Source organism: Stegodyphus dumicola, chromosome 6, assembly GCF_044657685.1.
Source record: "Stegodyphus dumicola isolate Sdum_Otavi_A_Nest chromosome 6, ASM4465768v1".
NCBI classification, from domain to species: domain Eukaryota; kingdom Metazoa; phylum Arthropoda; class Arachnida; order Araneae; family Eresidae; genus Stegodyphus; species Stegodyphus dumicola.
In genome coordinates this window covers 118,079,375-118,103,493 of record NC_140773.1, presented here as the reverse complement: position 1 = coordinate 118,103,493, position 24,119 = coordinate 118,079,375, and the positions used below count along the sequence as shown (strand labels likewise).

The following is a 24,119-nucleotide window of genomic DNA, read 5'->3' as shown; positions in this document are numbered from 1 at the left end:
ATCTCTTCTCGCTTTGCTTCCCCGTCTAAAGTGCATGCGTCTTAAATTTAAGAATCAATGAAAATAGCAATGTATCATATTTAATTGTGATTGAACCTTGAAAATGTATCGGATAAATATCTATGGAGGTGATTTTATTTGTGTGAAAATAAAGACTGGAAATTCTTCATCTTTCGTTATCTTCATCTGTAAGCCTTCACGCTCAGCTACGACGAGTGCAAGCTAATTCCACTTCTACCTTCCCGGAAGCATGACATGAAGGAAGCATATATGTACATCCCGGAAGCATATATGTACGAGTATTTTTGTGAACAACGTATATACACATACATACATAACACTTTTGACGAGTATATTTTATCGCCAAATTTGTTAATCGAAATCGCTAAAAGTAATAAAACTTGGCGACATTTGGGTCCTATCCCTGTATAACTGTAATGGATATCTTAATTGAATAAATATAATTGATCCTCTGTGCAACTGTAATCGTATCCAGCTCTCATATGCATTCCAGTAATTTCGAGAGATAATATAAATCTCTCGGTGGCCGTTAGGAAACTATATAAGACCGGGAAGAGAACAGTTTCTGAGTTGTTAGTTGTTAGTTCAGAGCGACTTCGGAGTACTGTGATATCCGTAACAGTTTCGCCTTTGATATGCGCTTTGCATTCTCTTGTATATATATAGCCTGAAGTATGAGTCTTAGTAATCTGATGTATAACTACTAATTGTGCTTGTGATGCTGTGTACAGCTGCACGAGTATTTTTGTGGAAAGTTCCAGAACAACGTCATTTTGGAATTTGCTCGATATAATTGGAAAATTGTGTAGTGTTTTCCAATTAATTAGCCTCATGTTTTAGATACCTTAGAATGAGCTCTTGTACATTTAGCCTAATTCTTTGGCAAATGTACAGTTGTTTGCTCAAATAGCCTGATTTTATCCAGGCTTATTACAATATGCTTAATGTATTAAGTCTTACCTTATGTTGGTGTAGTGAAAGCAATGACGCAGCTATCATCATTCAGGCTTTTGAAAGCCTGCACTCGAAGAGTCTACCTCCTCTTACAACATTGCTCATTAGCAGCTGAATCGTCTCAACATGCTTGAGGTTTCATTATATAGACATTGCATGCATTTACTACAGTGTTGTTCGCAATAAGCTGTTTTTTACAGATATCTTAGTGACATCATAAGTTTCTATTTCATTTTGTTATGCGCCGTCAACAAAATCTAACACCTTTTAAAAATACCTTTTTAAGAGCACGCAGAGCAGTGTAGATGACAATGCGCAGCACTGCAACAATGGTATAAGTGATTCCTATACACAAAATTCGTAAAATGAAGCTAATGAAAATAATTAAAGAATACAGTAACAAGAATAAAAATGTAGTTAAAAAATCACGGATTAATCCATACGCAGAACAGGCCATGTATGAAATGTTATTAATTAAATAACTTTTGTTTTATTAATACTAGGGGGAATTTTATCAAGTTTGGTTGTCTAACCTTTTTCCTAGCTTATATTGCATTGCTGAGTAAACACGATTACAGAATTAAATAGAAATCTATTGCGAACACCAAATGATATCCTTGTATGGCCTATTGTAACACCTATATACACATTTTTGCTGCACTCTGTTTAAACGCATTTCCTCTTATTATTGTAACTTAACTAACCGATCCCTTAAGGCAAGTTGAAAAGGATATCAAAAACTGCAAAATTTTAAATATGTCAGACCATTTAAATTGTCGCAAAGTAGTCAAACTTCTTATAATTTTATTTTTTTGTAACGAGTATAAAAGTTTACCCAATGTAAGTATCGGAACTGGGAGATGCATTTAAGGTTTCGATATTTGTCGAAAATGAAATTTCGTAATAATTGGCATTGCCAAAACATAAATATTTTCAACATTTAAAACACTTCTGTAATTGGATGTATATGACTGGGACCAACGAATACGAAAATAAAGTCTGAGTAAGGACTTTTCAACCGGGCAAGGGGATCGTCAGATATATATATATATTTATGTCTGGTATCACCAACTGCAGTACAAAATGGTTGTGCACAACTAGATGTTATAGCAGTCCGATATACAATGCTTCAACGTTCTTCAGCTAATCGTTTAGCTTTCTTCATGTATATATATATAAGTAAATTCTTCAAGCTATTGCCTATGAGTTAAAGAGATACTTCGGTTCCATTACAAAGTAGGTAGGTAGGTAACGGGGAGCACGGGCACTCTCCCTTTACCATAATGGTTAATCGGTATTGCACCGTGCCCACCACTGTCTAGAGCCAATGTGTAGGAGCCACATTTGCGCCCAGCACCAAAAGCCGAGGCCCAACGCTCGGACCATCCAGAGGGCAGTCAAACTGACCAAAAGCGCCCTCCACACAACGCTCACCCAACCGTCCAGGCATTAGTACATATGATAGCAAATACTGAGATTCTCTGACGATTATAATACAATGTGCAATTGGTACATAATTAAATTGCAATTATAAATATACTGCATAATACAAGTCCAATAGTACAATATCAATGTAAAAAGTAAGATATAATTACAAATGCAAATATTTCGTGAACCATAAGTGCAAAATAATACTAAGTTAAAGGACTACTGCTTCAAATATTAGTACATATGATAACAATACTGAAATTCTCTGACAATTATAATACAATGATCAATTGGTACATAATGAGATTGTAAATATAAATAGACTGTATAATACAATACAAGTCCAACAGTACAATATAATGCAAACACGAGTATGTAATTACAAATGTTAATATTTCATGAACCATCAGTGCAAAACAATACTAAGTTAAAGGACTATGCATATCAATGCAAAACATAAAGTTACAGAGTAGTAGTATACAATGTTAGATATAGATATACTAAAGAAAATCATATTCGTACAACAGAATGGTATTGCAATTTAAATACCAACAGTATTAAAATATAATTATAATAATAAACTCAAATAAAAATCCGAACATATGACCAATACAAAAGCAAAATGTTATTCTTAAAATATCTATGCAATGCATATTCAAATACAGTCAGTAGATATATACTGATATAATTATAAATGCATAACAAGTAAAAGACATATCGAGAAAACAACCCAATACAATCGATAAGATCTATACAATACAAATTCAAATACTAAAATAATCCAGATATTAATAGAAAAGTAAATGCATATATCAAATGGTACTTCTAACAAAGATAAATAATATATATATATATATATGTAAACATTTATATTCAACAAAACTCAAAGAAGATTCAATGAGACAAATACCAATCCAAGCATGTGATAAGTTGACATATGGTAATAGTAGATTAACACTAACATGTATGCGTACAATATAATAAAATTGTAAATTATGTTACCAAGCACAAGTCAGTACCATAGGAATGAAGTATTTCCATAATTTTGATCAGTTTTTTAACTAAGTATTTTTGTTTAATTAAAAACTTACAAAATGCACGAGTGTTAGTATTTGGTATGGGAATGTGATAATCTTGTGTAATAGGACACTGAGTCACATAATGTTCAGGATTTCCAAGTTCACCACATATCAGTATTTGAAATCCCATGTCGATAATAGTAAACTGGATAGGGTCCATGCCCTGTAATATAACGTACCAAAGGATGATTGGTAACCTGTCTATGTATATCAACATATGAAATATGAAAATAAGTACGACGACCTGTGTCGGAGTCATCCCAGTTTGTTTGTCACGCAGAAATAGTCTTGAGTAAAATTTCCTTTTTAAAATACGAAATTGGCCGTTTTACCATTAGGTTTTCAATTTCACCAGTATGATCAATACTTTTTTGGGCAGCTATTTTTGCAAAGAAGTCTGCTTGGATATTGCCAATGTTATCTGCATGACCTTTTGTCCAGGCCATCAGTATTTTAGAATTTCCGGACATGTGCAATTCCTGCTGAATGGCAGAGATAATAGGCGAAAAATGCCTTGGATTTTTAATTGCAAAAAGAGATGAAAGGCTATCCGTTATTATTATACCTTCCATCTCGCCGGTTTGTTTAAGATATTGAACAGCTTTAAGAATAGCCATCGCTTCTGCTTGAAAAACGCTGTTTTCAGCAGTAAGATGTCCTAACCATTTAAATATTTGGTCTTCATTGTGATAAGGCACAAGGGCACAACCAGTTTGTTGCTCAATTTTCGAACCATCAGTGAATATCTGTAAGTGGCAAATTGTCACATTTCAAAAAGACATTGAGTCCATATCCTTGTTGAGCAGGATGATTATCCAAATGCTGTGTTTGCTTTTCATAGTTGGTTGGAAGAAATATGTCATCATGAAAATTTACAGATTGCTGCAATTGGCGAACTGCTTGATAAGCTGCCTCCTGTAGAGTGCGTAGAAGCAATGGAATAATGCCTGCAAGCACAGTCAAGGCATTAGAAGAAGTTGTACAAAAAGCGCGGGTAATCTGTAATACAAAGGGTAGTTGTAAGCTTTGCAATAGTCTGGCCTTACGACCCTGCATAGGGTCGGCCCAGACTGCAGCTGCATATATAACCATCTTCTCGATTAGTTTGATATAATATTTTTTGTATGTTACGGACTAATACCCCAATTGTGTCCATACATACGGCGAAGATTAGTTGCAATGATAGTTGTTCTTCTTTTCAATTCCTGCAGATGCAAAATCCAATTTAATTTCTCATCAAATACTATACCGAGAAATTTGAGCTGCCTTTTAATACCAATTCTGGTACCATTTATTGTATTTCTCGGTCGTCGATTTAAAGATTTTCGTTTCTTTGGGACAAGGAGAATGGTTGACTTTGAAGAAGAAATTGTAAGTTTGATATTATTACATAACTCATAAAAAGATTACAAGTTTCTGTGGAGTTAATTTGCAGTTCATCACTTGTTCGCCATGTGACAACAAAAGCTGTGTCATCAGCATAAGCATAAAAACGGGTATGTGCTGGTCAAGTGGAGGATAGAACATAATTAAATGTTACATTCCACAAATCAGGGCCAGCACAGGAACCCTGGGGACAGCCACGATTTTGTATCTTGGTTATTACTTCCCAGTTAGTTAAATACATTAATTTTCGTTCAGATAGATAACTTCTAAATACCAAGAATATATTCTTAGGGCAATGAGCTTTTCTTAATGATTCCAGAATTGCTGGCCACCACAGCGTATCAAAAGCATTTTGAAGATCAATACTAATGAAAGCGCTGTGGTGACCACTGATTCTATTAGATTTCAAATCATTAACAATCTTTGACAATACCTGAACAGTGGATCTACTAGGTCGAAAACCAAACTGATTATCAGACAAAACGTTTTGTACATGCAAATGATGTTTTAAGCGTAAAACAATTATTCTCTCATATACCTTACCCAATGCAGAGAGTAAGCATATGGGTCTGTATGATGCAGGATTATGTGGGTCTCGACCCTGTTTTAGGAATAAGACCACACTGCCAATTTTAAAAGCCCTAGGAAAAAGTCCTAAATGGAAAAGTGTTGAAGAAGTCCTTGAAGAAATAAGGATGAGAATTAATAGTTGCTCGGATGATAACATAATCAATTCCATCTGGCCCTGGCGCCCGTTTTTTAGGAAGATTTCGTATTGTAGTTTTAATTTCGTCTAAAGTTATATCTTGATCGTCTGCAGTATCAGGAACTGTTATGTTATTTCTAATTTCTGTCTGGAACTGAGAATCATCAGATGGAAACAGGGTGGTTAAAATTGATTCTATTGTGTCTTGTGTTGGGTGCTCAGTCGAAGTAGAAGATGCTATTAGATGAGTTTGCGAAGGTTGAAAAATTTTTGTCCTTGCAATTTTGTAAGGCAGTCCATATGGATCATGATTTTGAATGCAATATTGCTTCCATGTTGTTAATTTAGATTGAATAATCATGCGTTTATAAATTGCTTTTTCTGTTTGATAATGTTGCAAAGTATTTGAGGTGATACCATTTCGACGGTCAGATTTTAATTTTCTTCTAAGCGCTCGACATTTCTGTTGTTGAGTTCTTAATTCACCGTTCCACCAATGGAGAGCTGAAAGTTTTTTATTTGTTTTCCTTGGAAGAAGACCTTGACAAATATCTTGGATTGTAGTTAAAACCAAGTCCGTAAATTGTTCCAAGGCAGCTGGAGTTGTTTGCAAAGATAGTTGTTTTCTCAGTTGGTTCAATTTTCCTCTAATTTTTCTCGTAAATTGACGATATTTACGACCTGGGAGATTATATCTAATGAGAATAGGAACTGAGCCATTGTTGGTTATTTCAAACGTAATGAATTTATGGTCCGATAAACTTATTTCATCATGAATAGTCCAGTTATGAACCAAATGTGCAGTATTTGCTTTAGTAAAAGTTAAGTCAGGCCATCCAATAGCATATGTTCTATCAAAGGTAGGCGCAGAGTCTGGTGAGTTAAAAAGCACATAATTTTTTGAAGATATAAAATCCTCCAATAGGCGACCTTTAGGATCAGTTGTTGTATAACCCCATGCTATTGAATGGGCATTAAAGTCCCCACTGATGATTTGGTGTTTATTACCAATAATGCGAAGATTCTCTTCTAAAAAGGCAATAACTGGGGTAATGTCATCCGTAGGAGGAGAATAAATTGAATAAATAACAACTATTAAATTTCGAATTTCTAAAACTACAGCAACTTGATCTCTATTAATTGATAAAATTGAGGGAGAAATTTGTGTATTACAGTTAATAATGGCTGCACGTGGAGGTCTAAAGTGTCTGTCTTGGAGAAAGTTGTCCAAAGAAGAGGAAAACCAGCAACTTGACCGTCTCTAGTATACGGCTCCTGGGCAAATATGAGATCAATGTGATTTCTTAATGCAGATTCTATTGTCTGTGCTGTAGCTGCCCGAGATCTCTGCATGTTTATTTGTAAGCATCTAAATGATTGTAAAGCACTCTGTGATACATGAATCGCACCTTTAGACATATGTGATATTCTGGCGCATTCGTTCGACTTGTTTCTGATAGCAAAAGCATGCGTTGGAGTTGGCGGTATGATCAACTGGGACTGGGTTTCTGGAATTCTTGTTTGCGTCGAGACAATTGATGCAGGCTGCAAAATCCGAGGAACAGTCTCGGGAGTCATGTGCACCGGTACAGTACGTGCAGTAGAATTTGCTGCGACATTCCCGCTGCAAATGTCCAAATCGCTGACATTTATAACATCTCTTGATGTTAAAATGTTCTGTGATTTTGTGAGACTGCCATCCAATATGGAGGTTGGGGTATCGCATAATTGTATTGAAAGCTGCGGGCTTACATTGGAAGATCCACTTAACATTTTTCTTTTCTTTTAATCGAAAAAGAGGTTTTATGTCCTCTGTGTCTAAACCAAATTCAGTAAGAAATGCTTCCCCTAAATCCTCTTGAGGAAGATCTGTAGGAATGTTATGAATGGCTAGTAAAGGATTTTTTAATGTTGGTTGCTTGATAGTAACTAGTGAGGAAGCTCTCTCAGATGTTAAGGTATCTTTTAGTTTCTTCTTATCTGACTCTGTTGAACAGACAACAACAAGACCACCCTTTTTAATTGAACGTATAGCAGTTACCTGAGCTCCAATTTTTGGAAGTGGGAACTCCTTAGCAAGTTTATCCTTCAATTTACGACTAGTTGTCGTATGTTTTGGATATATTAGCAACGTCGGTTGAGGAGCTGCTGGAAGGATGGAATGCTGCACTGCAACAGCGTAAGAATAGCCTGCGAGTGGAGTTGGCAAATTTACTGTATCTTGCACATAAAATGAGATATCTGAAGCCTGTTTATGATGGGCAAGTTCACAACAAATAACAGTCGAGGTATTGCTACCAGTATCAGTTGTGGGAGGCTTAGGTACAAAAGCTGGGCCTTCTTCAACTAATTGTTTGAAGGCGTCTAAGGATTTACAAAGAGGTTCTCTTAAATTTGAGGGAAGGACAAATTTGCTTCCTTTATATGTTACTGCTATAGTACGGATAGTTTCATATAATACCTTTATTTTTGCATGATAAGAAATGTCTGAATGTATCAATGTAAATGGATCCAAATCACTTATTGAAGGAGTTTGATTACTACCAACAGGTATTACAGAAGGGCGAGACATTTTACAAAAAGTAATGTAGCATAAACACCATTAAACATATATATTAATCAGCTGTATAATGAGTAAAGATAAAATTGTACCACAGAATTATGCAATTCAACAAGAAGTATAAAGAGCAAAATAATTTAATACAAGTAAATTTACCAATACTGCATAATAACAACAATATTTAAACATAAAGTATATTAAAACATCAATTAAAATGATTTAAAACAGTTTAAACATTAATTACTGTTACTATAATACATATAGATAGTATTCAACACTTATCGAAATCAGAGTGAGAGTGTCGTAATAACACTCGTCATCGAGTTCAAATAACGACGAAATATAGGGCAATTCAACAGAGTCAAAATTATTGCAATTTCAAAGAGTCTAAGCCAGAAGGACGAACCCTTTGGCACTATTAAATATTTAGCTTGAGAATATAGGTTTCATAGTAAAATGATTGCAGACCAATTAATAGAACAATAGAATTTTCAGTTAAAAGATCAAGTCCGAAGATACAATAGTTAGCAATAAAAGAACTGTACAGAATAATAGATCATGAAAAAAAAATACCTTTTTCCCGAAAACCAGGTAAGCCTAGGTGCAACTGGAGGTAAGATATGATTTTTTCAAAATTACACACCAATTTCGGGACTTAGAAAAAATTGAGCACTTTTCCTAGCCCTTTTCTTAGCCCTACCAGGGCACCACGTGGTAAGCTGGCGGAAGGCAACCGTAGCAGTGGCGGCATCACATATGAACAAAAATCCGGCACTTTTGCAGCGGCCTAGAACCCTTTGTTTTCGGCACTAAAACACTAATAACTACAGAAATACTCGGCGCACACGCAGAAATGATATATCCTCGGATGCAGCGTATATTCACACACAATTTAAAACAAACAACACACTTCCGGCGGCATTTTTTCCACCAAAAATCTCAAAAATACAGGAGCGAATCGAAACGACGTCTGTCCTCGATGACGGTCCACACGGCTCTCCCCATTACAAAGTAGTATAAATACAAAGTAAAGATCTAACTGTTATTCAAAATGTAAAAACAATATGTAAGAAATGCTAATAAAGAAAGGCCTCTAGCGGCCGAGCGGTAAATTCGCTGAACACAGGTAGTTCGGTCCGAGGTTCGAATCCTGCGAACGGGCTGGCTGCATGGGCGTTTTTGTGGTTTTCCCCATGTGTAAAGTGTATACGAGCCAGTTTCTCTTAGAACGTCCTCCAGGAAGGCATTCCTCCCCTTAGGCAGATATCCCTCGAGGCTTTGCCATAATCACACACTAATAAAGAAAATTAGAAAAAGGTGAAAGCTTAACTTTTTAAGTTTTTACATTTTGAATTACAATTGGATCTTTACTTTGTGTTTATACTCCTTTGCAAGGAACCGAGGTATCACTTTAGCTCATAGGCAATAGCTTGAAGAATTTACTTTCTAATATTATTTCAAATTTTGCAGCTCAATGCTCAAAATTCTTGACCTCACAGGTCCTTTTAAGTTTCGTTAGTTTGCCTATATATATATATATATATATATATATATATGATATATGATATATGAAATATGATATATATATATATATGATATATGATATAATGGAAGAAAGGTGAAATAGAGTTTTAAATTATGATCCTGTTGTATTACTCATTTGTGATGAAGAACATTTTTATAGGCCTTTTCAGTATCATTATGCCACTGAACATATCGCTGCTTAAGTTAAAAAAATTAATTTTATGTTTCAATACCAATAACTAAATGTTTGCCGTATTCTTGTGCGATCAATCATTATAAAGGATTCTGTTCTTCAAAATGAAGTTTATTTGATCTATTTTCAATCAAATTCTAGTAGATTATATTAGCAATTAATGAACTACGAAGATGATGCAACGCAATTTTGTCTTCTCTGTTCTGTGAAGACAAAACGTGCTGATGAAATTGCTTTAGGACCACTGGAAGCATTGTATCTCATAACTTTGACTGGTGACAACTAATCCATTTTGTCTGGGAATTCATAGCTGCGTGTCTTGATTTTAAAATAGTAAATGCAAAAAGCAGGATATCCACATTCGCAGGGAAGCGTAAACACTGCAAGTAGTGTATTGCAAATATGTTATGATCTTAACTGGATAAGAAGAAATTACATATGAAGTAACAGGGGCCCATATGTTCAGAAGCAAAAAAGTTGCTCAAAGCACAAAGTCCGGACACAAGTCGTCTGTACAAAGTCGTACACAAGTCACAGTAAATTTGGGTTAAGCTTGTAGAGTCATTAGGTTCTTTTTGTGATGGACACTAGAAAAGGATTAATGCCCTCACTAGGATTCGAACCTAGACCTTTGTAATACACGCCGAGTGTGCTACCGTACGACAGGAAGGCATGCAAGAAGGAGGGAGAAAATACCTTATATACTCCCCCTTTAAATGGCGACTGGGGATTAGGGAACGCAATCGCCAAATCCTGGTGGTGACGATTTATCGTCCACCACCTTATAGTATGGGCTCTAAGGTAGAGTCATTAGGTTTTTTTTTTTTTTTTTTTTTTTTTTTTTTTTGAAGAAAGACAAAGAAAAATAAATTGCAGAGGCCGAATCGCTAACTAAAGAATTATTCAAGGTTAAATTAGATTACAAGCCATTAATTAAATATATTAATATATATTAAAATGCTTTTTTAAAAAATGATAAAAAAAGAAATAATTCAAAGGAACTAATAAATAGAAAAGAAAATAAAACGTTAACTTAAATAAAATACTGTTACGTGCGTAAGAGTTTGTAATAGACTGAATACATAGCTCCGATGATAAGATAATAAAATTTATATTATCATCAGAAACATTTCAATGTTCTGAAATTTTCCACAGGAATACTCGTACAGGCGTTCACAATGTCACAGTATACAATCAGTTAGTTACGCTGTAAACTAATAAGAACGTTATGACAGCACAGTGCAAAGCTCATCTAAAGATAAAGCTAACGGACATACATCAGGTCACGTTGAATTAACAACTCCCAACAACACTAACTAAACAACTAAATAAACAACTAACTAACTAAGAGCAGATGCTTCCTCTCTGGCCTTATATAGTTTTTCAACCTGCCGCCGAGCTATTTCTAGTACTTTCTGCTTCTCGAAATTATTAGAAAGCAATACAAGGGTCGAATTACGGTTACAGCTAATACAATGACCAATTACATTTATTCAATTACAATACTTGTTACTGTCATACAGGGAACAGACAAAAATGTCGCCAAATGGTAATCACGTTTGGCGACTTTCTGCGATTGCTCAGCAAATTGAGGTGGCAAAATAAGTCGTCATAACCGCTGTCAACTTGACGATATCTCGCCAAATTACCGAGATACACGTTTACTCAATGTTAGTGCACTTGCCCCTGTATTCTTACATTTCCAGCATAGCTTGTCTCTTTTGGATATTTCGTGTTACATGATGCAGCAAAATAAAACAATTTCACAAATAATTGCACCTATACACAAAATTAGTAGGAATACCCTAAACGAAATGCAGAACATGTAGGCGTTCTTATTAATTTAAAATTGTTTGCATTAAAAATGATGTGATAATTATTTCATTACTTCATGTTCATTACATATCCATTCTCTACAAATGCAAACTCCGAAAGCATGGACCAGCCAGTTTTCGCAAATAGCAAAAATGATAGGAGCTATCATTAATACGCAGCAAATTTATAATATTTGTAATCAGTCTGAAAAGTAAAATTTACTTTTGAAAATTTATTTTTCAAGTTAGACTACAATAGTTTTTGAACAAATACGTATGTTTAAATTGAATAACATTACTTTATGAATATTGCTCATTTTTAATGGGTCGTATCTTTTGCATCTTTGTATTAAAACTGTGTTTATTAGAGAAGAAGTTTCTTTTCTTATGCACGTCTATTAAACTCAGAATAATACTGAATGTTCTCTTTCTTTCATTTAAGGCAACACAATACTAAAAATAAGAATGACATGGGCATTAACATAGAAATAACATACATAGTTGCAAAGAAAATATTTTCTGCGATGTGAAAAGAACAAAATGCAGCAAAATTGCATTAATAATATACTTACGAGCGTACAATGCCTTTACAGATGAGTCAAGATCGTCGTGTAATCCAATGTGGTTTGGTTTGATTTGTGTCGAATGGAAAGAAAGTGATAGCGCGCGACAGCGCGCTTTTACTCTGTATCAGATAAAAGAATGTATGGAACAACAAAAGGAAAATATGAAGAATCAAGGTGGTAGAATGAGATATTTCACTTATCCACCATCAGTCGGCGAAGAAAGATGAAATGAATGAAAATAGACCAGCAATGTGAAAAAAAGTTGGATCAGTAAGGTAGTAGGTACTTCAAATAATTAACAAAGTGTTAAGTTAGAATATCCGAAGGATATTTGTGTTTTGCTCTAGGAAAAGGTGAGCATCGCAAAGAGCTGAAACAGCTGTTTGGATGTAATAGTACAGAAAGGAAAAAAAAAAAAAAAAAAAAAAAATGTTGCAAGTTTTTTTATATAATTTTGTATAGTATCAATTTGAAGATGTCTGTGAATATATGAATTTAAGATGAACCAGGGTGCATTAATAATTTCATGAAGAGTTTTATTTTGAATAACTTGGATCTTTTTTATGTGGGTTTTAGCGGGGTGTCCCCATACCGGACTGGCGTAAAGTAAAGTAGGTCTAAGCATGGACTTGTATAAAATCAGCTTATTGTTGATAGTCAGATTGCTATGTCTGCCGAGGAGATGACGCATAGTAGCTATTGAGATATTGAATTTCCTGACAGTTTCGTGTAAATGTTGCCGAAAAGTGAGTTGTTTGTCAAGTGTGACTCCGAGATACTTCACTTGATCTGTCCACTGAATTGCGTTGTCAAAGAAGATGGGATTAGGCGGAATTAAGTTTGTTTGTCCTTTCCTGAAATAAGGGCTTTGGGTTTTTCAGTGTTAACGGCAATTCCCCACAGCGTCATCCAGTTTTCAAGAAGCTCCAAATAGTTTTGTAGAAAAATTTGTATAGTATTGATGGTTGAAACTTGATATAGGATAGCGGTATCGTCGGCAAATAAGGCGATAGTAATATGTGATTCTTTTGGAGTGGTTTGAGTATAAATATTGTAAAGAAAAGGAGAGAGAACGGAGCCATGAGGGACACCTGCAGTAATATTTCTAGTAGTTGAGAGGGTGTTTCCAACTTTGACAGCAAAAGTGTGATTTCTGAGGTAAGAGACAATAAGTCGAACAAAGTGGTTCGAAAAATTGAGCTGAATTCGTATGAATATAAGTCCTTGGTGCCACACTCTATCAAAGGCTTTGGCAATATCTACGAAAATTGCGCCGGTAGGAAATTTGCAATTGAATCCATCAGTAATGTAATTGATAACGCGGAGAAGCTGTTGATTGGTGCTGTGCAGATGTCTGAATCCAAATTGTTCATCAGGAGTATAAGAGCTAGGACGCATGATTCGATTAATATAAAACAGAATAATATTTTCAGCAATTTTAGAAATTTGACTAAGTAAACGATAATTTTGAGGAAAATAGAACTTTGATGAGGCTTAGGGAAGACAACAACAACTGCATGTTTCCATACTTTTGGGAAGTAAGAGAGCTTGATAACTGAGTTAATTATTTTAGTTAAGTACGTAATTGCATTACTTGGAAGATGCTTGAGTGCTTTGGAAGAAATGCCATCACATCCAGCAGCTTTTTTAGTTTTCAAAGAGCTAATAAAATCCGCAACAATTCTTGGAAAAGCAAGAAAGGTGAAATTAGGTGGTCCAGGGCTATTAAGGAAAGAATATACTGTTCTATTGACTTGATATCGTTTATGGTGATATGATCATTATCATATGGGGAAGCATTGGGGGTAAAGGTATCTTCAAGAATGTCAGCGAAAGTTATGGCTTTATCTTCATCAGAATAAATAAGTCCATTGCAACCATGAAGTGGAGGAATCCGCTTGAAAGGCTTTTTGAATTTGCGAGCAATGTCATAGAGGGAATTGTCTTCAGTAGCGAGAGTGTTTAAGAAGTTGCTCCATCGTTGAGATTTAAATTCCCTGATATCTTTTTTAATGGTCTTTTGAAGAGCGTTTAAGTGAGCTTTAATTCTTGGGTCTCTAGTAGATTGCCATAATTTCCGGATGCGATTTTTATATTTAATATTTTGCCTGATGTTATTCGGAAGAGGAAGAAAAGGAGATTACTGATGAATTTATTGGTAGCAGAACTTAAAGTTTGTTCAACACTGTTGGTAAAATTTTGAATTTCCGTGTATAAGGCTTCTTTACTGCTAATGCAAGGATTTCCTGGTATAAGTTCTGTCAGAATTTGAGAATATTTATTCCAGTTAGTAATTCCAATGCTGCGACCTAATGCAGGAAGGAAGCAGTTGATATCAATTTCAAGCAAGATAGGATTATGATAAGAAGATAAAGCAGGAATAAAAGAAGTTGGACTATTGTAATTGAAGTTATTTGAAAGAAAAAAGTCAATGATGGAGAAACTATGGTAACCAAAATGTGTTGGTTCATCAGGAGCATGTATAATATAATTTTTATACTGGATCAAATTGAAAATTTCAGTACCTTTTCTATTGCTTGCACCAGGATTCCAACATTGATGTTTCACATTAAAATCGCCACCTACAAGAGAGGGATAATTAGAGTCCAAAAGATGTTCAATTTCAGCCATAATTGGTCTATGATTCGATGGAATATAAATATTGGAGATTATGAATTTGTTAGATTCAATTTCACTTTCAATAGAATTACTCTCAAAAGAAGTAGATTGGTTTTGTTTAAGTTGATGTTGTATACTCCTTTTAACGAAAGTAATAATTCCACCTCCTCGCCCTGTAGTTCTGTCAGATCTGAAAGTAGCATAATTTGCATAAAGTACTTTGTTTGCAGGTTGTAAGTGAGACTCTTGTATTAACAGAACATCCGGTTCTAATTCAAGAATAAGATCAGCCAATTCATCCTTTTTGTTATTTAAGCCATTTGCATTCCAGGAAATAATTTTAAAGCTTCTCATATTGGCATTTTTAGGCATGTTAAATGTAACTGCAGTATCAATGATGCTAACTATGATTTTTTCAATAGCAGATTTTTTTTTAAATTTCTTTTAGGACTTCGGTTATTGTAGTCCATATAGTTTTTAAAGATCCAAGATTGAAAATTTCTGAGAGCGTATTATTTGCTTCTTGGGGTTCAGCGATGTGCGCATTTTGATTATTTTCTAGATTTGTGCTGAGAGGAGGAAAATCTTCTTTATGCAGATTCCATGGATATCTGATAGGAGGTTGGCTGGGAGTAAATTTTGATCTATTTGAGGTCTTGCTGGGCACTGAGAGAAATTTGCCGGATGTGGCCCTTTGCAGTGATAACACGTTGCAGGTTTATTCCTGTCAACAGGACAGTTTTTGGGTTCATGGTTATCTCCACAACGTACACAAACCCAGTCTCTAATACACAGAAGCGAACTATGAAAACATTGCTGACATCGGTAGCACTGGAGTGGGCCGGGCTTCCGTTTCAAGTATTCAGCAGAAATATTCATATATCCGAAGTGTTTTAGCTCAAAGATTTTCGTGGCAGAGTCCGTTTTTGGAATGTGAATGTAAAAGAGCGGCATTGGTTTACTTTCTCTTCTATTACGCATTAAGGTTATATAGCTAACTTTAAATCCTTGGTTATTTAATTCTTAAACGATATAATTAGTGTTCATCGTAGTTGGTAAACCTCGGATAACGACTTTGAGCACTTTTTTATCTGGTAGTTGGAAAGTGTGAGCTTTTAGTTTAGTTTTTTTCAATTATTTTTCGGACGTAGCTGTGAGTATCAATATCAGGGAGCTCAATATGTACTTTTTTACCTTTAAGTGTTCCCATAATCTTTTTCCCAGTTTGTTTGCTTAAAATAGCAAGAAACTCATCAGCTTTAGTTACGTTATCCACTATAATGGGTGGGACTTTATTGCTATTAGGAGACTGTCCTTCTGTTGATTGTTTGTTCTCTGATGGTTTCTTTTTATTTATTTTGGATGCAGAAGCACTTGTACCTTGCTGACTGATAGTTGGTTCCACATTATCCACATAGTCTTCAAGTTGCATGGTATTATCGTTTGATTCCAAGTGTTGAAATTTATTTTTCAATTTTTAAATTACTGTCTTCATTTTCACTATCTGAAGAGTCGGTAGATCGTTTATGATGTCTTTTTCTTTATTTAGAAAAAGCTCCTCCATTTTGTATGGATTCGGAGAATTCTTTTAAGTCTTGAATTTGTTTCTGAAGTTGATCATTATTAGTTTTAAGCTCATTGATAGTTTGAGCAGCTTGTGCATTTTCTTGTTCACGAAGTTGATTAATTGCTTTTGCAAATAAAAGATGAAGTTCGTTTGTAATCTCAATTGGACGTTCAGAAGGTGTTTGATTCAGAGTATTTTCGATATCAATGACGATTTATCTGGTTGAAGAGGCATCATTAGATAGAGTAATTTTATTACTCAAAAAATGAATCAGTTGCCGTTCAGAAGTCACAATTGTGGAATTGTTGTTGGAAGTATCAGGTGGCGTAGTAGAGGTGTTCATGTTCGCTATATGCGCAAACGCAGAACCTAGCTGAATAGAAGAACTGACATCCTTAGATGTCATGTGCACATAGGAAAATAAGAGAGTTAAAATAAGCTGTAAACTATTAAAAGACATTGAATCTTTTCTATAGACTTACAAAAACAAGAAAGCGATCTAACAAGTTATACTTGCCGGTAAACAGACACAGCAGCTGTTATCCGTAGAACGGCAGGTGTGATCCCCAGTCGTATAAACGCAGGTGTGCGCTCCGAGCGAGACGAAAAGCAACCTTCTCGAATGACAGCACAAGGCTCAGAAGTGTGGTTTGGTTTTCTCACTACATTTATGAACTCATCTATCGCGAAGTATGACCAATCACAAGTACGAATTTTTCTTTTGCGGGAGGCGTGGTACGGAATTCTTATATGCAGCCCGGAAGGACTGTTAGTCTATAAACGGCATTCTGGATCGAATCACTAAAGGCGCTCAATCACTTTTCAAATTGTTGCCAAAAATATTAGTGCCCTGTATTATATTTAAAGAAATTAAGTAACGAAGAATCTGTATGAATGTATGTATGTTTCTCGCATTGTGAAAAATCACTGGTACCTGGAGCCATCGAATTTTGAATAACGTAGTACGCGACCCGAATATGGGCACGTGGAAGCTCGAAATTTTTAATTTCGGTTTTTTGCATTGTCTATTTCATATTTTGTAAAACATTAAGGAATTTTCGATTAAACAAATGCAAGCATTTTAAAGCGTACAGTGGCAACACTGTATGGAATAAAACATTTGTAACTCCACCGAGCGAGACTCTCTATCGGAAATTTTAAAGATATGCTGCTTAAAATATTCGAAGCCAAATTTAATAAATTTTTGATTAACGAACTCAAGGATTGGAAAGAGCACAGTAGCAACATTGTGCAAAACAAAGCACTTTTATCTCCAGCGCGCGTGACTATTTATCGGAAATTCTAAAGACATGCTGATTTTAAATATTTTGTGGTTTTGCTGTTGAAGAGTTTTATGTGACCTAAGTGAAGAGGCCGTGATATTTAATAAATAAAGTTACCAAACAAAACTTTCATAATAAAAGGACAAAAATGTGTTTTGCAAGAAATCTTACTAAGAAAACTGACCATTGGTTTGATCTAGTGTGAAACATTTGGATTGTCATCGAAACTTTATATTTAATTATTTTTATCACCTTCATTTCACATTCTTCTTTTTTAAAATATTAATTTAGTTATTTTATTTTCCAAAATACGAGAAAGGAATTGGAACTCATCACCAAATAAACTTCTTTTTAACTGTCCATGCAATTTATAAGTCCACAGATCATCTCTTCTCTTTAGTAAAGCAGCTGCCATCGTTGCCATCGTAAACAGAGGTAATTCCTGTTTTGGAATAGAAAATTGCAAAAAATATAATGACTCCAACAACCATTGATTTACCAATGACTGAAAAAAGAGAGGACGAGAGAGGTTTGAAACTCATCGCATTCAGACAAATCTACGAAAAATGGAGAATATTTAATTAATATTCATAAACTAAAAGAGAACAAACTCACTTTTCTGTCGAGGGAAAATATCAGAAAGTGTCTTGCATCATTAATTGCTCGTCGCAGGGTCTGTACACCAGGACTAATTCCCAGATAATGAGATGAAAAGATTAAGCCTTATTGCAGGGCATATGTTTCGTCATCCTAGTATCCCCGATTCTAGAGGGCAGGCAATAGTTATTTTTCACTTTTTTAGTTTTTGAAAAAAGATGGGAAATGCAGTAGTATGTTCTATTGATGCATTTAATGTTTTGCTAGGAAGAATTTTCAGGGTATTAAGGTAAAACCTCTTCCTCAATAATTGAATATTTATCGCTTAAGTATAGTTTTTAGTAGAAATATCCCGGATTTCTCTCAAAACGGTTTACATTTTCACTCAAATTAAATATTTAGTTCGTTTTTGAACGAGTTCAAAATAAAAAGTTTGAAAAAAATTCTCATAATTTTGCGTAACTTCTCACTTCCATATTTATAGAGCTATAAAATGAAAAGTGCTGAAAATAAACAGGATCGTATTGGAATTTGTATCATTAAGGGAATTTACGATTTATACCATTGAAAAGAAAATTATCGACATTTAACTCTTATAGTTGTTTTCAATGAACCAAACTGTAGGCAATGTTAGTTGTGCGATAAAAACTACCGAATAGCATTGAAATTTATCCTACTGTTTGTGGAGAACGTATACTTCCTGTGTTAATGTGTATATAATTTATCGTATTGTGTACGGAGAATTTCGGCATAAATTAATGCCGTGTCGTTCATATGCGGGATACTGTTACTGAAATTTGGTTATTTGAAGTAATATATAGAACACGGCCAACTCCAGCTAATAAATAGCCCGTTTAAGATGAGTTTCTTTATCATAGGCTACATAATTTTTTTCTGCAGTGTATAGTTTAAAATCTTTCAGCAATATTTGTGGTCAGTAAATACAAGAAAAAAAATCTGAGATGTCTCAGATTTTAGCGGTCACCGAAAAGGGTTTGTTAAGAGTTTTCAGGCTGTCGCTGAGCTCGCGGTTTATCAACTGTCTATTTTAGATTTATTGTTAAGCATAGTTTTATTCGTAATTACGCCATATAAAGTTCAACAGCAATATCACAAAATTTTTAAAAGTAGCACAGCAGCTGTTATAATTTAAGTTAAGAATTACCGGTGCATTGTCAAATGGCGGCATATTTTTTTAGTCTTTTCTCAGTTTATCATATCAATATTCGGTTTTCTTAGCAAGATTAATAAAACGTTTTGTCTTTTTTTATCATTCACTTTTTATGTGTTAACGTTATTTATCAAATATCACGTTCTTTGCACTTACGCCACCGAAAATTCTGATCATCAGCACAATTAGAAAATATATTTAAAAACAGCATATCTTTAGAATTTCCGAAAAAGTGTTAGAAGTTGCCATACATATATTTGCTTTATCATTTCTTTAAATACTAGCTGCTGTCGCGTCGAGTCCTTATAATATATGTTATAAGTAAAGACAAAGCGTGTGGTGATTTAAATGAGTCCAGCTAGTGTAGTTACATAAAAAATATTGAATAAGTCTAATTACACATCCGTTCTATTTTAATATACACATATATATGTATACTAATCAGTCACATTAAAAAGCAGAAAACTGTATTCTTAAGAAATGTGTATATTGCTTTTAAATAGCTTATTTTATTACACCGTTACCTTCCACATTATAGTTTTTAGTAGAAATATCCCGTAACCCGTGAAATATCCCGTGGCAACGTGGTATCGCGCCCTGAAGATAAAATTTATGGCGGTTAGAATAGATGGAGTAAGCGTTGCGTTGTAATGTTCCAATCTAGAATTTCCAGCTAAATGTGTGGAACCTTGAGAACTGGTAAGCGAATAATCGCTTAGTTCAGAAACATAGAAACGTAAACTCACGAAGGGTTAATTACCTTTTATTGCTTAAATAAAGTTCACAGTCGGTCCTCTCTCAAGACGTACAGAAAAGCCTCTACTTGGGCTTGAACTCAAGAATGCTAAGAAATAAAACTTATCTGAACTTAACTAAAGAGATATAGCCGAAGCTATCACAACTCTACATGAGTTAGCCCTTTAACGCTAACTAAACGGCGAAGGTATCAAGGGCCTGAAATACGGCCGAGCGCAGAAATAGCTTAGAGAGGGTGTAGCCTAATAGGCGAACGCACGTTGGTCAGAATCTCTGGCTTTCTAATGAAGTCAGTAGAACTTTAAATACTTTCTGCTCCTTCATTTGAATTTAGCCGTTATTCTGGTAGGAAATTTGTAAGCAGAAATTAGAAGCGACAGGAAAGTGGCTTAAACCAAAAATTAACTGTTAAAACCTTACAATGTCACAAAAATGAAGCCAAGGAAATGTTAGCAACGTGGCATAAAGGTCATCAAGGCCGCCATATAGCGTATGGGTAAGAAAACGAAACTTAAAATTAAAAAGTTAAATAAAATTAACAGTTAAATAAAATTACACCGAATTTGAAAGCAAATATAAACGTCCGCCGACTCAGAAAAATGTTTTAGGTATAATTTGCATAAAATACCTTCAAAGTTTCCAGTGGTCTTCCAGATTTTGCCATGTATGCATTTATAACATAGTATTTACACATTTTCATGTACCTAGATTTTAAATAAATTTAAAATCATTATTTGCAGTCCTTGTGATTTTTCTATATAGTAAGTAGAATGTCTTTTATGTTAAGTATTAAAATTAGAACGGGATAGATATGAAAGTTCAATGATGAATAGCTAACATGAAAACAACTTCGATGAGAGTGTAAACGAAATCTGCTTTTGGCAGCGGCCATGATAAGACTGTGGCATCATACCGTGACGTTTCATGGCTTCATTTTCATTGCACTTGACATACAGAGAAGGCTTACTCCATCTGTTCTAACATCCACGATGAAAAAGTTTTATTTCAAACAGAGTTGCCGCTTCTCTCTTTTAAACCGTTGAGTTTATTTAATTGAAAGATCATTAAAGCTTTACAAAATATGAAATGAATAATAAAGAACGTTCAAAATTCAAAATTCGAGGTTCCAGTTTCACATGTTCTGGTGGAGGACTACATTATTTAGAACTGGACGGCACTAGGAACCATCGTTTTTTCACAGTGCTTAAAATGTACACATATGAAGACTGTTCAGTATTCAGTTTCTTTAAAAATAATAGAGGGCGATAATATTTGGTGGCGACAATTTGAAAAGTGAAGAGGCATTTATAGTGAACCGACACAAAATCTCATTTGGAGAGTATTAAGTATCCCCTTTTGGTTAAAAAATGAAACATTTTTATTTAATTTGAAATAAATATAAGAACATCCAACACAACATTTATTTCAAACGAAAGCGTTTACAGAAAATTCTATTTACATAAAAGAGAACTTTGCAAATAGAACAAACATAGATAATTCGTAGACCAAGTGTAAGGTAATACCAGATTTAGTAAAACCGAAATGCTATTTGAAACATATATTTTAGTAAGCTTTTTGCTTTCTTAAAATTTAAGATTTATATTCACTGTTTAACACTCGTAGTTCAACCCGGAATCCAATCCTGGGAAACGTTCTGTCTGCATGTGAGTTTTCTCCGTTTCCACCGCAAACCAGTGACTTAACAACGAATGTGTCTCATTGTAATAATGTCCCTGCGTTTACGATTGTTAGTTAATTACTTATGGCAAAAATCAGGGGTGTGTATACCTTAAGATGGTGGCCTAATGGAGGATTTTTCTAAGTGAAACTCTTTCTTACTTGTCTTCTACATGCGGAATTAAAGAAAGAGTTCTTTGATTTTAATTTCGGTTTCCTGTGAGCAGAACAGCTTTCTCCCATTCAAGTAAGTCATAAGCAATCGAATACAGGTCGAGTTACAGTTTTCCTCATTTAGCCATTGGAATGCTACCTTTATGCTAAAAAAAGTGCGTTCACATATGCATGTGTTTAAAAAATATCGGTTGAATTTTAAGCTCAGTTAATTCTTCTTCTCCTAGTTTTGTTTGGGAAGTTAAGCCTTATTTCAACCCTTGATTGCAGATGCTGCGCGTAAAAATGCAAAATGCAGTGCACACATTAAAGAAAAAGGCACGTAAGTGCATATGAATTAAAGTGTCTGCAATCGATAACAAGAACAATATTAATGATAATTTTTTGTAATATTGAAAATAACTTTTCGTGGGCTTTATGTGATGTATTGAGAATATCGAGACTATTCAAAATACTTCTCATTTAACAGAATTTCCGTTAACTTCACTTTGGTATTTCGGAAGTAGATGCTTTTCCATGTTGATGCGTGTTTCCCATATTGGTTTCTAAAAGACGTAACTTACTCTGTGTAGTCCATACAGACGCTTCGTTTACCTACGGCTGCTAAAAGACCTATACTTGTAAAATAAATGTCTTTAGAAACATAATGTTGTTATTTAAGATATTTTTCACTTTGGGCCTATGAATTGTGTTGATACAAAATATTGTAACCATATTTTTTTATTCATAGAGATAAATTTCAACAAAAATTACTTTAAGTATAATCAGCTTCTTTAATTTCCGTAAACTAACTCAGTAGTTTATTATGGGTATGATTTTCAGATAGAAGATGACATATGTTGCATTTCTGTTGACTTAATTTTCTAAATTTTTAATTTGTGTCATTCCAGTGTTTATTAACATTACGAAAAAAGAAAAATTTTAGGATTTTATTTACTAAATTTTACGAACGTACGGATTCTGATGGACTGAATGCACACACAACCGATAGTAGCTTAATAAAAATAATTTTACAAAAAAAAAAAAAAAAAAATCCACAAAAGTACTCTTACGGTTCTTATCAGTATGATAAAGCACAATCAGTATTTACCACTTCAAGCTGTTAAAAACGTTAAACACAACCCAGGGCAAACACAACCCAGGGCAAAGCGCTTACAAACAACGAAACTCGAACGGAGATCCCCTAATACTCCGAAGACAGCTCTGAAGTAAAACTCAGAACTGACGCTCTCTTCTGTCTCATATAGTTTCCAACAGCTGCTGAGGTGTTACTAGTATCATCCATTTCTCGAAATGACTGGCAAGAATATATGGTTAAGTTACATGTAAGGATTGGATGCGGTTACAGTTACATATAGGGATCAGTTGCAGTTATTCAATTATAGTACCAAACACAGTTATACAGGGACCGGAACCAAATGTCGCCATGGTGACGTTTGGTGAATTTTCACCAACTTTTCGATTTCTCTATTTTTTTAGAGTTACTCGACTTTTTTTAAAAATGTTTTTTGTTATGGTTGTTTGTTTTATTGTTTGAGAGCTCTAATAGAAGGGATTTCATAGGATTGAAAACTAAATCGTGAGACAGGATTTTAGCTTTTTTAAACAGGATTTTAGCTTTTTTTTTTTTTTATTCAACAGGACTTTAGCTTTTTTAATTTTACTGTATTCTTATGTAATAATAAGCGTTTTTAATCAGTAGAGTTTTTGAAAGAAAATACATCGGAATAATTACTTAAAGAACGTCAGAGAACTTACGTTTAAAGAACTGGCCATTTCTATCGTATCGAGCAATAAGAAAGAAATTTCTTTAATTATAAAAAATTACAGGAAACCGCACTATTTTCCCTTTATTACAAGTTGAAATTACTAATAATTCCGTAGTAATAATAATATCAGATTTTATATTATAGTATTTGTTCTCTGAGGATATTTTATTGTAATATACAAAATTTATCTTGAGAGGAATAATATATTTCATAAAACTGAAATATAATTAATTTTTATGTTATGAATCTTAATAAAATAAAATCTTAATAAAAGT

General features: G+C 34.2%; 1 protein-coding gene across 1 annotated transcript in view; it reads left to right on the top strand.

The window, feature by feature from the left end:
* The window catches only part of LOC118190823 (synaptogenesis protein syg-2-like), a 431,621-nt gene that overhangs the window by 44,755 nt on the left and 362,747 nt on the right, over positions 1-24,119 (top strand). The window lies entirely within an intron of this gene.